Source organism: Ochlerotatus camptorhynchus, unplaced genomic scaffold (assembly GCF_037179485.1).
Source record: "Ochlerotatus camptorhynchus isolate MF236.1 unplaced genomic scaffold, CSIRO-AGI_Acam_v1.1 ptg000086l, whole genome shotgun sequence".
Taxonomy (NCBI): domain Eukaryota; kingdom Metazoa; phylum Arthropoda; class Insecta; order Diptera; family Culicidae; genus Ochlerotatus; species Ochlerotatus camptorhynchus.
Window position 1 is genome coordinate 1,073,114 of NW_027040576.1, and position 15,581 is coordinate 1,088,694.

The window sequence follows — 15,581 nt, forward strand, 5'->3', positions numbered from 1 at the left end:
CAAATTTGCTCGATTAACTGCATGATATGAGAAGAGGTCCTTGGCATGGCGATTATCTCACCCTTAGAAGCAGTGTTGAAAATATTCACCAAAACTCCCTATGACTTGTTGAACTTCGTGAAATATCGTGAACTTTTTCAATCAACGCTAGGGGCAAAAATTTACACAGTTCTCATACATCTTGCATATGAAACACTTGTCTTTAATCCCTTTATAATTTACGATCTTGAGTACAATTTGAGACCCAGCTCCACAAGAAAATTATTCCGGATACGCTTAACAAAACGCAAATTCACGGCCAGATTCCTAGGGTGGGAAATCGTAAAAAACAACGCTCTCACCTCAAAAATTCAGTATAGCTTAATTTCATCGCAATTGCAATACTAAAACTTCATTGAGAAGATAATTTTCCAAGCTAACCAGATTTACAATACAACTAGAATAATAAATAACGCCACTCTATGTTGTCGAGGCAATATTAGTCTACGTTTCTTGAATCATTATTCAATCATAAAGGTGCTATTCCAAGGCCATTATCGTAAATACTCATTAAGTTTATTCTCTGAGCTAGTCAGGCTGTTAAGACCACAATAAGGAACAAGAACTACAAGTGATCAGAAAAAAACCATCGTCTTCTCTTAACCCTTTACCAGTCTTGAAGTTGTTAAAAAGCGCTCAAATGCGCCCAAAAGATCTACGTCAGACGTAATCAGGCGTAACATCTATTAAGAGACGCACATACCCATTTGGAGGTTATATTTTGCAACAAATAACAACGTCTAGTGTCTACGGAAATAGATTTTTTTTATCAACCTTCAGGATCTCAGTTTAACTCAGGAATGTGTCAACACCCAGTCAACACCCTAGTAGGCACAAAATCATTAAAATACCGTTTTATTTTAGTAATTCTTGCTCAACTTGCAAAAATGCCACATCAAGCATTGAGAAACCACAAATTCGAAACTCTATTTAAAATTTTAAACCATCCTCAAACTACACCGAGTAATTAAGTTGTTTGAAACTAGCATACTTCTGTGATTAAAAAATATTTCCCTGAATTTCAATTAAATTCCCTGAGATTCCTTGACTTTCCAGGTCCAAAACTGAATTCCCTGATTTTTTCAGGTAGTCGACACCCTGGAATATCTCAAAATGTTCGACTCTTGAAAAAAAGCATATGAAATATGCAAACTTTTGGAATGTTCAAAACCATGGACACTTGGAAAATGACAAGAATCGTAGAACAAGAACTTTTGATAAATAAAAAATCAAACAAAAATAAATGAAATATTTAAGTTTTTAACACCTTTATAGAATTTTCTACTAAAAATTACAAAAAAATGACTATAATTTTTAGAAAGACATTATTTTTCCCCTACAACTTGGTCTCAGATGTTATTTCAATCAGATGAACCGTTTCCATGCTTAAATTTCATGAAAAAAAAGTCAAAGTCGCCATTTTGAAAATTTAACAAGATCCTAAATGGCAGAATTTTAGCATAAATTTGAATCATTGTCCATAACAAACAAAATTTTCATGCAAATCGGAGAAGGTTGTGTTTTTTTCGTTTTATCATTTGGTGTGGAACTGCTCATTTATAAAATTTATTTTGTTACTTAAGATAAAATTACTTCGTATCTATAAAGTAGAACGAACGAAAGAAAATGTCGAGAAAAAATAAATGTTTTCATAATAAAATAAATACCATATTTTCTTTGAAAAAATCCTTAGTAAGAGAATTTGAAAATTCCCTGAGAATTAAAGGTTTTTTTCCAGGGAAAACAAAAATCCCTTAGGATTTCCGGTTTTCCAGATAGCAGACACTCTGTCTGAGTAAAAAAATCATAGGTTTAAATTACCTTAGCTGAAAATGTTTCTATATGCGTGATCTAAAAAAAATAATCGAAGTCTTAGTGTTCTTGAAACGTTTTTACGCCCATGACCTTCAAATTTGTCTAAGAACCAGAATCTTGGAAAATAAATTAAGTTGGAGATCTTTAGAATTAGTGATAAGTTCGTGATGCTTGATTTTTTTAGAATCAAATCTTAAAAGTTTCTCCTATTACTATAATGTGTAATGATTTTAATTTTTTAAAAGTCGCAGAGTTCTGAAAATTATTTCAATGAATACATAGTCCAAGTTAAAACTTTGACTGTTTTTCAATTCGGCTATCGACCTAATGACTCAGTCTATCTAGTTTTCAGCATTCCTAGGTAAAATATCAAAAAATTCCCTTGAAGTTATCCATTTCCATTCCCCTTAAAATTTTCGCTTTCTCTTGAAAAGCTCCCAGAAATTTAAAAAAAAATCTCATTATTCTCACTGCTTGGAATCATCCCCGGAGTTTCATTGATACTCTTCAAATAATTCCCATTGATTTTTCCTTAGGATTCCTTTGGAACGATCTTCTTAATTCGCTTGAAACTACCATAAAAAACCCTTTGAAGCTATTCTCAGAGATAGGGTATATGTTCTTAGTCTGGATCCAATAAGCAGCCATCAATTGTGATTTTAATCATATTTCAACAAATAATTGACCTGCAGATGAAATTTAACTGTCATCTTACCGTACCGGACAAAAATATATCATCTCGCTATTTTTGTTGCTCTTCAAAAATGTTCAAAGAGCTGCAATTTTTCCGGATGTACATGAAATTGATCAATTGTCCAAGACTTATGGTAAAATTTAAGCTTGATTGACGTAATCTGCATGAAGTTTGAGCAATTTTAGTTAAACGGCTCTTTTTAGTATATTATTTTTAAATGAGCTAAAATTTTGCTCAATTGTAGTCAAAGCATGGATCTTTCTTATGATGTTGGTTTTATTAAAATCCATTCAGCACGAAAAAAGTAAAATCCGTTTTGTTTTGTGTTCACCTTCACAATTTTCTTGTTATTATTCTTAAAATTATTTTTAGATCCTCCTCAGATTTCATTTTAATATCGGATCTGAGTTTTTTGAAAAATTGCACCAACCCTGAGAAGTCTTCAAAAATTTCACATGTCCAGAATCATACATTTTATATTGTTTAAAATCAAGTATCTTGTAAATTCTCCAAAGGAGCTGTCCACGTTGACACCTTAGGGGAGGAAGGGGGTTAGTTAGCTGTTATTTTTAAAATTGTATGGCAGACTGTTCACGGAGGAGTGGGGGAGGGGGTCTAAAATCTATCAAAAACTGTTCACGTGGAATAGTCCCAAATCCGGTATCGAACATTTTTGTAAGTTGTAAGACATCTCGAACCAGGATCTAAACAACACAAACTTCAAGTTCATGATTGTCCAAAAATTCTAATTGCAATAGTTTTTACCTTCCACAATTTGGCCTAACGAGGCTCATCCAACCGTTCAGCTCAGAAATATGATCATGATTCTGTAATTTATTATAAAATTCTGAGGGGGAGGAGGGAGACCCTTAGGTAGCATTTTTAAAGACTTTATTAAGGAACTCAGTTAACGGTATTACCAATCTGGAAGCGACGACAAATTCATGCATTGGTTGGCATAGAAAGCTCTCAATTAATAACTGTGAAAGTGTTTCAAAGAACACTAAGTTTATAGCAGGCACAAGCTCTTGTAAGAGCGTCAAAGTCACGAGTAAATAGAATTAAATTCTGAGACATTGAAAACTTTTCAAATCTTCTATCTAAATGTGGAACATTTGTTAGAAATACGATTTGACCAGGAAAACAGGCTACAAAGTATTCAATGAAAGGACTGAAAAACACATGTTTCATGTGTAAATCTGAAAATAGTCTTTAGGACTGGTTTTCCCGACAGATCTAAACAACGCGTAATTCTAGTGAATTTAAATCTAGAAGAAATAAGTATGAAAGAGCAGTAAATATTCATCCGAGTCAGAGGTGATTTTGCAGAACTTGGCAACCAACATTCCACGGGAAAACCAAATGCTGCCCCCTTGTAAAACGATCAATGTCAGTGAATGATATTGCCATTTAGTGGAATTCCCGGTAGCATTTCACAATAACGCTTCTGGAAAAATAGTCAAACTAGATGACTAGCAGACTCGACGTCGTCGATCGGGGGAAAAGCTATCGCCCTAGCAAGCAGCCATGAACTGCGGCTCGCGTGGGACGATAACAAGTCGATAATGGCAACCTCCTTTCCGCAACTGACGGTACACCGATGCGGGGTGAAAAAATATCCTCCAAATTGACTGTAACGGGGTTCATCACTCACCACTTCCGGTCAACTGATCTTCTTTGTGCAGAGACATCTGTGTTGTTGAGTGCGAATGTGATGTGACGTCTTATAAATCGGATCTCATAAATAGCGGTCTTTCAGCGGGTCGTGAAATCGGTGGTGAGGCGACAACAAGGAATATCGTCCTTGCGATGGGTCGAATCTCTGGGAATTTTTTTGTGTTGAGTTCATCGATTGATAGTCGTGTTCTGAAAAAAAATCGGCTGCCCACGAGTTTTCTAGAAAATCGTGTGCGCATGAGAAATTTTCCCCGTTCATTCAAGTATGCTTCACACCGTCGTCGTCGTCGTTGTCGTAAGTCGTAGCCAAACCGGAGGGAGCGCGATGATAGATGAATATTCGCGCAAGGTGTTTAGATTTTCTCTGGCCGATTTAGCACTGCCGCTACCGCCGCCGTCGACGTCGATCTACCGGTGTGTGTAGAGCAGCCTGTATAAACAATAAACAACATTTTTCGCCAACGTTGAAGGTTACCATCGCTTACGTTTCCCTTCCTCCCGGCCTGGTTGGGTGGGCTCAGCTGCGTGTGTGTGATGTGTACTGCAGTTTCCACCCCGCTGCTTGTTTATTTCTGAGCGTGACGCGACCAAATTATGAGACGAAACATTTCTGGCATCAACCGGGACAGACATTGCCCGTGTTGATGGCACAGGTGCGATGACCGGGAATGTGTCATGGACATGATTTGAATTCTTAGAAGTCAGTTCCCATCCAATATCACCATAGCAGTGACTTATGTCGATGAACTTCTGACTTTTCTGACTTCGGACTTTCACAAATAAAAGGCAGTCAACTTTAAAAATCTAGGATATATAAACTTCTGTAACACCTCAAACCTAGAAAATAATTCACAACTCTAGGACCTAGACAAAATTCGTTCGTAATCTGAGAAAAAATCTCATTGTTTGAACACGAGGAAAATTTTCCTAGATGGAAAGATCACGAAACCCCGTTAGTTTGAATAGCTGAAAAGGCAATTAAACGAAATTTATTTAGAATTAGTTTAACTGGTACCCCAAGACAGGTGGATATGCCATTGCGCACCTGTGTAGGGGTACCAGGTCAACAAATTCTAAATGAGCACCGTTTAAGAGCAATTTTATCTGATCTTATAATTTTGGGTATTGGATATTTTTTGGACTTAAAAAGGAGCTCAAGATTCTGTGACAATATTTTCTCGATGTTTCGACATATCCTTAAACTACCGAGCTGCAAAGATTTTTCAAATTTTTGGCCTTTGAAAAAATGCCAGGGTATTGGGTTTTCTATTTTTTTTTCGAAACCGCACAAAATATGGAAAGTAAATATGCAATATAGCTTTGATCCAAACATTCCTTTGCAAACCAAAAATGATGTTAATTATGCTCTTGAATCTCTGACTACTTTTATAGTTGAAGCAAGAGCTGCCTTAGTACCAAATTACGAGGTTAAATTCGATTCAATTTTAATAGACGACGATCTTCAGCTCTTGATCCGTCTTAAAAATGTCTGTAGGAGACAATATCAAAGAACACGTGATCCTGCCATGAAAGTTCCGGAGAAATTTGAGATTTGGGCGTAATTGTTTTTGTAAACAAACACTTTAATCGCCGATTTGTCACGAAAAAAAGAACAATCTTGCAACCAAACTATACCAAATGATAGAGGAACCATTCCTCTACCTGGTTGGGTTGCTAGTTTTTTAGATTGAGGTTTAATCCTCGAGAAATCGGCAAAGGTCGTGTTTGTTTACAAACGCAGTTACGCCCTAATCTCGAAGTTCTCCGGAGTTGTCTGGTGATTCTCTGCCCTGAGGAACAAAACTTTTGAAAATAATGTTTCTAAATTAGACCCGAGTTCCAAACCCTTTTGGAAACTCACAAAAAATTTTTGAAAAAACCTCAAAAGCTTATTCCAGCACTTAAAGAAGGTGGTCAAACTTTGATCACAAATTTGGAAAAAGCTCAGAAACTTGCTAAGCAATTCGAGAATTCCCATAATTTCAGTTAGGGTCTTACTAGTCCTACTGAGAATCAGGTTGCTCGGGATTATCTGAATATTTTCCCTCGGGAAAATATTTTGATGATTCCTGGGGGACTGATTTGGATGACGTAAGATCTATAACTAAAAAGTTTCATAATATGGAAGCTCCAGGTGATGATGGAATTTTCTATATCCTCATCAAAAAACTCCCAGCGAGTAGCTTATCTTTCATGGTAAAATTATTTAACAGATGTTTCCATTTGGCATACTTTCCTGATAAATGGAAAAATGCAAAAGTTGTTCCAATTTTGAAGCCGGATAAAAATCCAGCTGAAGCTTTTAGCTACCGCCCAATAAGTTTGCTTTCTTCAATAAGTAAACTTTTTGAAAAGATAATTTTAAATAGAATGATGCTTCACATCAATACGAACTCAATTTTTGCAGATGAGCAGTTTGGATTTCGCTATGGGCATTCAACTACTCATCAACTCTTAAGAGTTACCAATTTAATTCGTTCAAACAAATATGTAGGCCACTCAACTGGAGTTGCTCTTCTAGACATAGAAAAAAGCATTCGACAGTGTTTGGCATGAAGGTTTGATTGCTAAATTGAAAAAGTTTAATTTTCCACTTTACATTATGAAATTAGTTCAGAATTATTTAACTGACAGAACTCTGCAGGTAAATTATCGAAATTCCAAATCCAATCGACTACCTGTTAGTGCAGGAGTTCCTCAGGGTAACATTCTTGGGCCTATATTGTATAACATTTTCACTTCGGACCTCCCTGATTTGCCTCAGGGTTGCCACACATCTTTGTTCGCTGATGACACAAACATTTCCGCTAAAGGAAGAAGTCTTCGTGTTATTTGCAGCAGACTGCAGAAAAGTTTAGATATTTTCTCTTCTTATTTACAAAAATGGAAGATTTCTCCCAACGCTTCCAAAAATCAACTTACTTTCCACATAAGTCTAGAGCTTCCTTTTTTAAACCTAGTAGTAGTCACATAGTCACTATGAACGGAGTTCCAATTCCCTGGTCAAACCAAGTGAAATATCTTCGATTAGTATTTGACCAAATATTAGCTTTTAAAGATCAGAAAAAAAACACTTCAAAGGATTCAGAACAAAGTTCTGAAGATGGTTTTGAAGTTGCCTCCCTGGTATAGTACTACCGAGGTACATACAATTTCGAATGTTGAGACTTTAGAACAAATGTCCAACAAAATAATTTCCGGCAAATATCGTTGCAATCCTCAATTGCAACGATTAATTCCCTTTATACTTAGATAAGATTTAGTTTTTATTTTATTTTAAGATGTCAATTGTTATACTGACATGCAGGTATAGACAACCTGTTTAAAATACTGAATTGCCAAGACAGGAACAATGTAAAAACACTTAGATAAATATCATAACAATTAAGGCTGGTAAGTTACTGTAGTAACTGGAGCACCTAGGTTAAAATGAAATGTAATTTATTTTTAATTTGGAACAAATAAAGAGTTAAAAAAAAAATTGTGGTGAAAAGCCTTCCATAGTGATTTCCATACAAACTACAAAGAGGACCAGTGCAGTATGAGATTACAACCAAATGAGCTCAAATTTTGGGAGAATAATCAGTACCGGACTTAGAATCGATTGATCTGGGTGGACCAAATCGATATTTAGAACCACCCTATTGTGTATGTCTCATTGCGGTCGAATATGGTTGACGTGACTTGCATTATTTCGAAAACGCAAACTAAAAAATAGGGTTCGAATAGAAGGCACCCAGCTCAACTAATTCAAATTCAAATATGTTGGTTTCCCGTTTTCGATCTTCCTGTTGAATATCAAGTCGCGATTATTTTCTGGTTTTCCCGGTAGAATTGCCGCCGTGCATTTGTAGTAAATTAAGCATCGAAGGTTTCAGAAATTATGGTCATGTGGGTTTCAACCCAGGATTTGGCCTACTTGACAACCTGTCACAGCTGCAGTGCAACAGCAGCAGCAATCGTAATTCGTTACATTTTTCCGCGTAGATTCTTCGCTGTTCCTATTTATGGTTCAATTCCCAGCAGAGGAGATCGTTCAGCGCACATGCTACATATACTCACGTCGTTCGTAGGTTGCCGCAAGAAAACGCGATCCAACCGATATATGTAATGATGGCTATATTACATCCAGCAATGCTCAGAAGGCGGCATAGAGGAGAGCACACGCAACGTAATAAAAATTTGCTGCGCCAATAAAGTTCCCAATGGCTTCGGTTGTTCGGATGCATCCAGCCGATGATCTTTCGATACGCAACTGGACTTGCGACTGCTCGATTGTACCGTGGTGGATTAGTGCGAAAGACGACCGATCGGGTGAGCGTTATTATCATTTACTACCACCGACGACCGAAGACGTTTCACTTCACATTGCTGCCCAGTAGAGAGCTCCGACAACTTCGAGCACTAATCATTCTCCAGATCTAGTTGGTATGCAATCCGAATGCTGCACACCAAAAGTGCAACATTGCATACTTAATCGAGCGCTGCTGTGTACAGGTCAGTTCTCTGCGAATGACGATGGCAGTATATCTACCTATAAAGTGTCGTTGGCCTCCTCCTGCGGCGAGTGACATTCTTACCGACTGCAAGACCAAAAAGTGCAACTAGGAGTTATTGTTTCTACCATTGATTCCAACGCCGCCGGTCGGCCAAGTGGGTGCCATAGGATTGAAGAACAATGCCCAATGTCTTCTTGGGTGCACAACTCTATCCGATACAAAGTTTCACAATGTTGCACAAAAGTCGCGACATTCAAGATCAATGCTGCTGGGGAAGGCACCTCTGCTCTGTCCGTAGAGCAGGAATTGTTTGCGGGATAAAATGTTCCAAGATTCAACCATATGAAGCAAGCCAAGTGATCCAATAACAATAATCATTAGCAGAGGAAATGGCGTGCATTAAAAGGCCATAGCCAGCCGCTCTCTCTTCAGGCATAGCCGTCTCTTGCAATCGAACTGATCCAGAATTAATTTATTCATACAACAAACTTCCCGAGGTGATTGGTAACCAACTGCAACAACGGCGCGCGCTACCCAAACAACATAATTACTGTTTTCCTCGGTAGGGCTGTTGTTGTTGTGGCTTTTTTTTTTGTTTCATTCATTTCTTCGTTTCGTTGGGTTGGCTATTACGGACCACGATTGTGTGTTCCGTGTATCGAAAATACTACGCCCGAGTGAGCTCCAGCTCCATAACTACTATGACTAACCGAGCCCCACTGATGGGTACAGATCATTTGCCTCGAAGGCGCACTGCTTGGTAGGTATCTTATGTTGTTGTTGTTATTGCTCAGAGTGTTATTAATTTAAATTTTACCATGAATTATGTGTATATGATGGTAGAGAGACTGCTGGGCACCTTCTTTAAAAGGGGTTTGATATCAGTACCTGACGTGGAACGGAGCCTGGAAAAAAAAATTCACATTGTAGCGTATCAATTGGGCTCAAGTCGTTGCGCATTAAGACCGGCCCCAGAGGTAGGGAAATCATAAACAAGGATCATTGAGTGGTGGATTAATTGTTTTCGAGAGTGTATGTGGCGCTCTTTAGTGAGCCAATTGGGCGCGGACAATTGCCTTTGCGGTGAAAATGAGCCCTCGTTTACCGAATGAATCGGCCATATGCATCTGACGACTGTATGTGCTTTTGAGACACTGCTTTGTACTTCAGTAAAATTCATACCTGCAAAATTGAGTTTTTTATTAACTTAAAAGGAACTTGAATCTCCCGGGAAGGCCACACGACTAACAGACAAAGTTCATAACACTTCCAAGGGAAGTAGAAAAAACTGTTAATGATTGCCTACAGCTTTTAAGAAATGACTACAGAAAACTTAAAAACGTCCAAACTGAAAAGTTTATCAGAACATCGATGGACACCCTACAAAATATACACGGGAATTTCACAATACTTATGAGAAGTTCACAATAAGCATTACTACGTGAAGAACACATAAAACTTGAAATGAAAATCTACAGGAATTTTAAGGAATGTCCATGAGGCAAGTTCAGGAAAATTCTAGGAAACTCTACTACACTTATAGCAAACGTATTTAAGTAACTTGTAGAAATTCAAAGCTCAATGACTTCTGCGGGATATTAGAAAAAATGGTTATATCTGGAATATCTGAACAATATCTGAGATCCTTGAAATTTATATAATGAACAAACGAAAAAATTACAAAGTCCAATAAATCTGACAGTAGATACACAAGTCCAGGAGGAACCTGGACATAACAGTTCTAAAGTACACAATGCTTGAAACAGTATACGAAATATTTTACCTCTTATGTATAAAATGTGCAGATATTTTTTTGAGCAGAAGATAATTTCATGAACTATGAACAAGTTACCTGTGATGCATTCACAGAACATCGGTGATAAAATAATACTTTTGCAATTCCACTGCCGTCACGGGAAGAATAAATTAGATCGGAATTCACTTTGGAAACTTATGGAATCTTGTATGACCTGATAAGTAAATGATGAATATCTATCAACTCAGTAATGTACCGGGTCCTTGGCTTGAATCCACTATCTTCTGCTCAGTAAGCAAAATCGGTCGCCATTAGGCCACAGAGACTCGTACATCACATAAAACCAGCCCGGCGACATAAAGCTACCAAAATTTAACATTTTTTACCGTGTGTATTTTTTATGAAAAAGCGAACAACTTTGTCTCAAGCGCCATCTCGATTAAACGAAACATTTTCGTGCTGTGATTTGTTGAAAACTATTGAAAACACCATTTTAAAAATCAGGTGCGACTCAAAATGGCCGAACACAAATGAATGGTTGCCCATAACGAACAATTCTACACAGATTCATGAAAATCGAAAACGGTGTAGTCTGAAATCCGTTCTGGTTTTTGCTATTTGGCTTGGATTTACTGTAGATGCTATGTTCGAAAATTTCTTAATTTTACTAGGGATTGTACAGCAAATTTGAGTTCCCATGACCGGCATTTTACTTCGCATATTATAATATTTAAAGCTGGAATTCCCGCCGTGCTGCATGTCAACCTAACAGGAATCTCGAGAAATCTGAATAAGGACAACAGAACAACTGTGTTGTGAATTTCTTCAATTAAAGTGGAATTCTCATTCTAATGAAGCTAAGTTTCCCTTAGTGCTGCATGCTTTTCGTACACACTTAGATTTTTTTGCCGAGATGGGTACCACCGAGCAGCTCGGCATTTGTTTTTGCTGGAGCTCAGTGAAAAACTTGCCGAGATTCAGCTATCAAACGGGAATTTTGCCAAGATCTCGGCTAACAAACATAAATTTCGCTGAATCTCGGCAAGTTTTTCACTGAGATCCAGCAAAATAAAATGCCTGAGCTGCTTGGTGGTGCCCATCTCGGCAAAAAATCTAAGTGTATAGGAATATCGCGGAATCTCGATCACACTCAGGACGGCTTTTCGAGAGCTCAATGTAACTTCTGAGAAGTTCCGAAGATTGCGGGGAATCTTCAACAAAAAAAAAAAAATTCCAAAAATGTCTAAAAGGAGGAGGAGGAGATTGCAAGAAAGATCTGAAGGAACTTCTGGGATGTTTTGATTAAACCTATGAGAAGTTTCGAGAGAACTTCTGATACCGTATTGCACCGATTACTGGACTAAAAGACTGTCGGGACATTTCATTTTTAATTAAATATTACATCCACTTGGCAACATAACAATTATGTTCGATGAACATGGACGACATTATAGGATCATCATAAAACTTACGTGGCATATGATCCATCGTTGGCCTTGATAATCAACTTTTAAAAGTGTCCAAATTTTTTTTACGTTTGATAGGAACTTCTGTGTAGTTCCGAAAAGTTTCTAAGAAACTTCTGGGAAATTTTAACGGATCTGTTGGAAAGTTCCGATTCCAAGGGAACTTCAGATAAGCTGTGAGTGTACTTCAGAGAAGTTCCGAGGGTACTTCAGAAAAGTTCCGAGGGAACTTCTGACATGTCCAGATAAGTTCTGAGTGTACTTCAGAAAAGATCCGAGGGTACACGCAAACCAAAAATGTATTACATTGAATGTTAGTTGCATTTCCTATCGCCCTCCGCAGCGAATGATATACGTTGACCTTGCAGACGATGTAATGACTTTTTATCTTCTTATTCACTTTTAGCATATCCATATTCCGAAGCATGGAGAGAACAGTGGAGAAAGCATAGGCCTGATTCCTTGATGATCCAAAGGTTATTTGGAGATATTTCAAGGCTACTTCAAAAAAGTTTCGAAGGATTTTCAAAGAAGTTCCGAGGGAACTTCCGGCGAGTTTCGAGTGCTTCAGAGAAGTTTCGATAATCCTCGACCAGAAAGTCTCTCTAACAGACGCAAAAATGTACCCATAGCACTTTGGGAAAACTTCGAGACAAGTTCAAAACTTCCCTTAAGTTTCCTCAGCACTTCAGCAGTTCCCTCGGGAATTTTAAGAAAACTTTAGAAACGGAACTGCAGACATGTTCACGGAACTTTCGATAAGTTCGCTGAGCTTCCGACAAGTTAACCGAATTTCCAATAAGTTCACGAAGTTTCCCACAATTTCAAGGAACTTCCGACAAGTTTAAGAAACTTCCGATAAATTCACGAAACTTCAGACAAGTTCACAGAATTCCGAAAAGTCCACCGAGTTTCCGTCAAGTTAATAGAGCTTCCGACATGTTCACGGAACTTCGACAAGTTTACCGAACTTCCGAGAAGTTCACTTAATTGCCGTGAAGTTTACCGAATTTCAGACAAGCTGACGAGACTTCTGACAAGTTCACGGAATGGTTAATGAACAACACAACCTTTGGGAATCTCATTTGAAAACCTATGAAACCCAAGAGAAACTTGATTTCGTGTTTTGTTCTCAGAATATCTATGAAGTTATAAAACTCCAAACAAGCATAAAAATGAACCAAATTTTATGAAAAATGCCCGAAATCTTCTCCAAAAACTACACTTGTAGCAAACTTTCTTAATGCACTTAATTCTTTTATTAATACAAAAAATCCTAAAATTGAGTAGTATGTAGCATCCTGTATCATCTTCAAAAAATGTAGTAAGTTTCATACCAAAATGGATCAAATCTAGAGTAACATTTGAAATGGGCCTATGTCCAAATCGTGAACAAACCAGAAAATGAATTTTAAATTTTTCCGCAACTATTCAATTCATATTTAAGAAAAATGAAGTATTTTAGTTCACAATAACAATAGTAACTGTATCTCAGTATACAACATCCAAAATATGCGAAAAGCTTTCAAAAATATATGAAAATCGATAACAATTTAATTTCATACATTAATAAGCCTTTTTCTTTCAATGGATAGGCCCTTTTTGTTAAGCCGTTGTGCTTGTCATCAGAAATGGTACGCCCTTTGCTAAGCCTTTTCGCAACGTCAAATAAATTCAAAACAAATCATTGGCCCTGCCTCAAGCAGTAGGGCCTAGCTTTGGTTTGAAAACTTTTAATCATCGGCCCTTCTACGTCACTAGGCCTATCAATGAAATGAAATAAATGAATGGTTGGCCGTTTTAGTGTGCGGGCCTATTAATGAATTGAAAAATTTCGTTGATCGGTTGATCATTTTTATTGATTTTTCTCGATTATGCGGAACTTTCCTACACGATTAGTAGCTATCAAGCGGTGCTAAGGAATGGTATCAAAACCCGATTTGTTTACGTTTTGGACATAGGCCCATTTCAAATGTTACTCAAGAAATGTGGTATTTATTTCTCGAATTGTAATAAACTAGAGCTTACTTCTTTTTATTCGTATGATCGAATGCTAAGGAGTCTGGGATTGAGCCTACGATCTTCTGCTCAAGTAAGCAAATATAGTCGCCACGGTTGTTTCTTGTGTTACCAACAGTGTTGTACAGTCTACGGATTTTTAAATACGAGTACTACGGATTTACGGACCGAGCTTGAAATTCTACGGATTTTAAAGATTTCTAGGGACTAGACTACTAATTTACAAAATGTTGTCCCACCGGAGGCTCCATTTTCAAAAGTTTATACTTATTGAATAACGGTTTTTTTTTTTGGAAAACTTTCATTGTGTTAAGCAATGGTTACTGCAGTGGAAACAATTTACCTATGTAGAAAAGTTACCAAGCAAAACCGTATGCAAGTGTTTTTTGTAACTTAAACTTGTCTACATTTGATTGACGACGAGTAAATAAATACTAAATAAATTAATCAAATTAGCGTCAGCAGAGTCTTGCAACGAATGGAAAAAGCGTTCAAACCGATCGACTTTTCGCACAGCATAGGAGATTCTTGGAGACCATCAGGTAACAATTGAGTAGCATCAGTATAGATTTAAATTCAAATTAATACGACCTTCAGGATAAATCAAGATAACCTCCATAACCAGCGAAAACTTTCTGAGTATGTTTAGTAGACTTCACATCAAGAAACCTCCAGACATAAATCCAGGGAAACTTTAAAAGATAACCAAACCTTAGAAGCCTTGAAACAATATCCAGAAGAATATTAGCAAATTAAGAACCTAGCTTATTATCAACATTTTATGAATCTTGTTCTGCTGGAATCTATATTTGAAGCCAGCGTATCAGGCACCAAACTTCATCTTCTGAACTGCTTTGTATCACAAAACTCACCAGCTATTGCACTTCAATTTATACAACTGACCTTAAAAGCTCCACTGACCAGCATTGGAACTTCCACTAAATGGGCATCTTGAACTTCTGCCCTGAATGTGGCATCTTGCATTTTCTGCCCTGAATGTGGCATTACAATTTCCACACTCATACTGAACACGAAACGCTAACACGTTTGAATCAAAAGGAGCTTAGAAAATCACCGAAATTAATCCCAAGTTGTACGTTGTTTCCCTAACAAAGACATCGATTTCAAGTATCTATACTGACAAGCGGAAGGTAATCGCTTTTTAGTTGTCGAAAATTGTGTCGGTAACGAAAGCAAACTTCCCTAACACAGCCATCGAAATCGAAGAATCAAGGTTTTCTTATAAATGATTGTCAACTTGTACTCCAAATCGGGTCGACGTGCAATTAATTACACGACTTTTTCGACATTCGAGAAGTGCTTCGTTGTCGATGCGTTGTTTACTGTGTACACAGACAAACAGACGTAACTCTTCATTGTGTATCTTCGTTCACGCATTAAACGGTTGATTTGAATATTATCAGTTCCGCGAAATACTCGCCGCAGCGCTGGCATCGGATCACTTTGACGTTTCTATACATTCTATAGAACTTTTATGCAATATTGTTTGCGAGTTAGCGAGCAAGCTTGTTTTCCGCGAGAAGCCTGAAAGATGTCGCTACTGAGGTCCTATGTTTTGCGATACTATATTTTCAAGAAAAACTTTTTCAAAGAGT

General features: G+C 37.4%; 1 protein-coding gene across 10 annotated transcripts in view; it reads right to left on the bottom strand.

Moving 5' to 3' along the window:
- The window catches only part of Mbs (Myosin binding subunit), a 175,794-nt gene that overhangs the window by 148,480 nt on the left and 11,733 nt on the right, over nt 1-15,581 (bottom strand). The window lies entirely within an intron of this gene.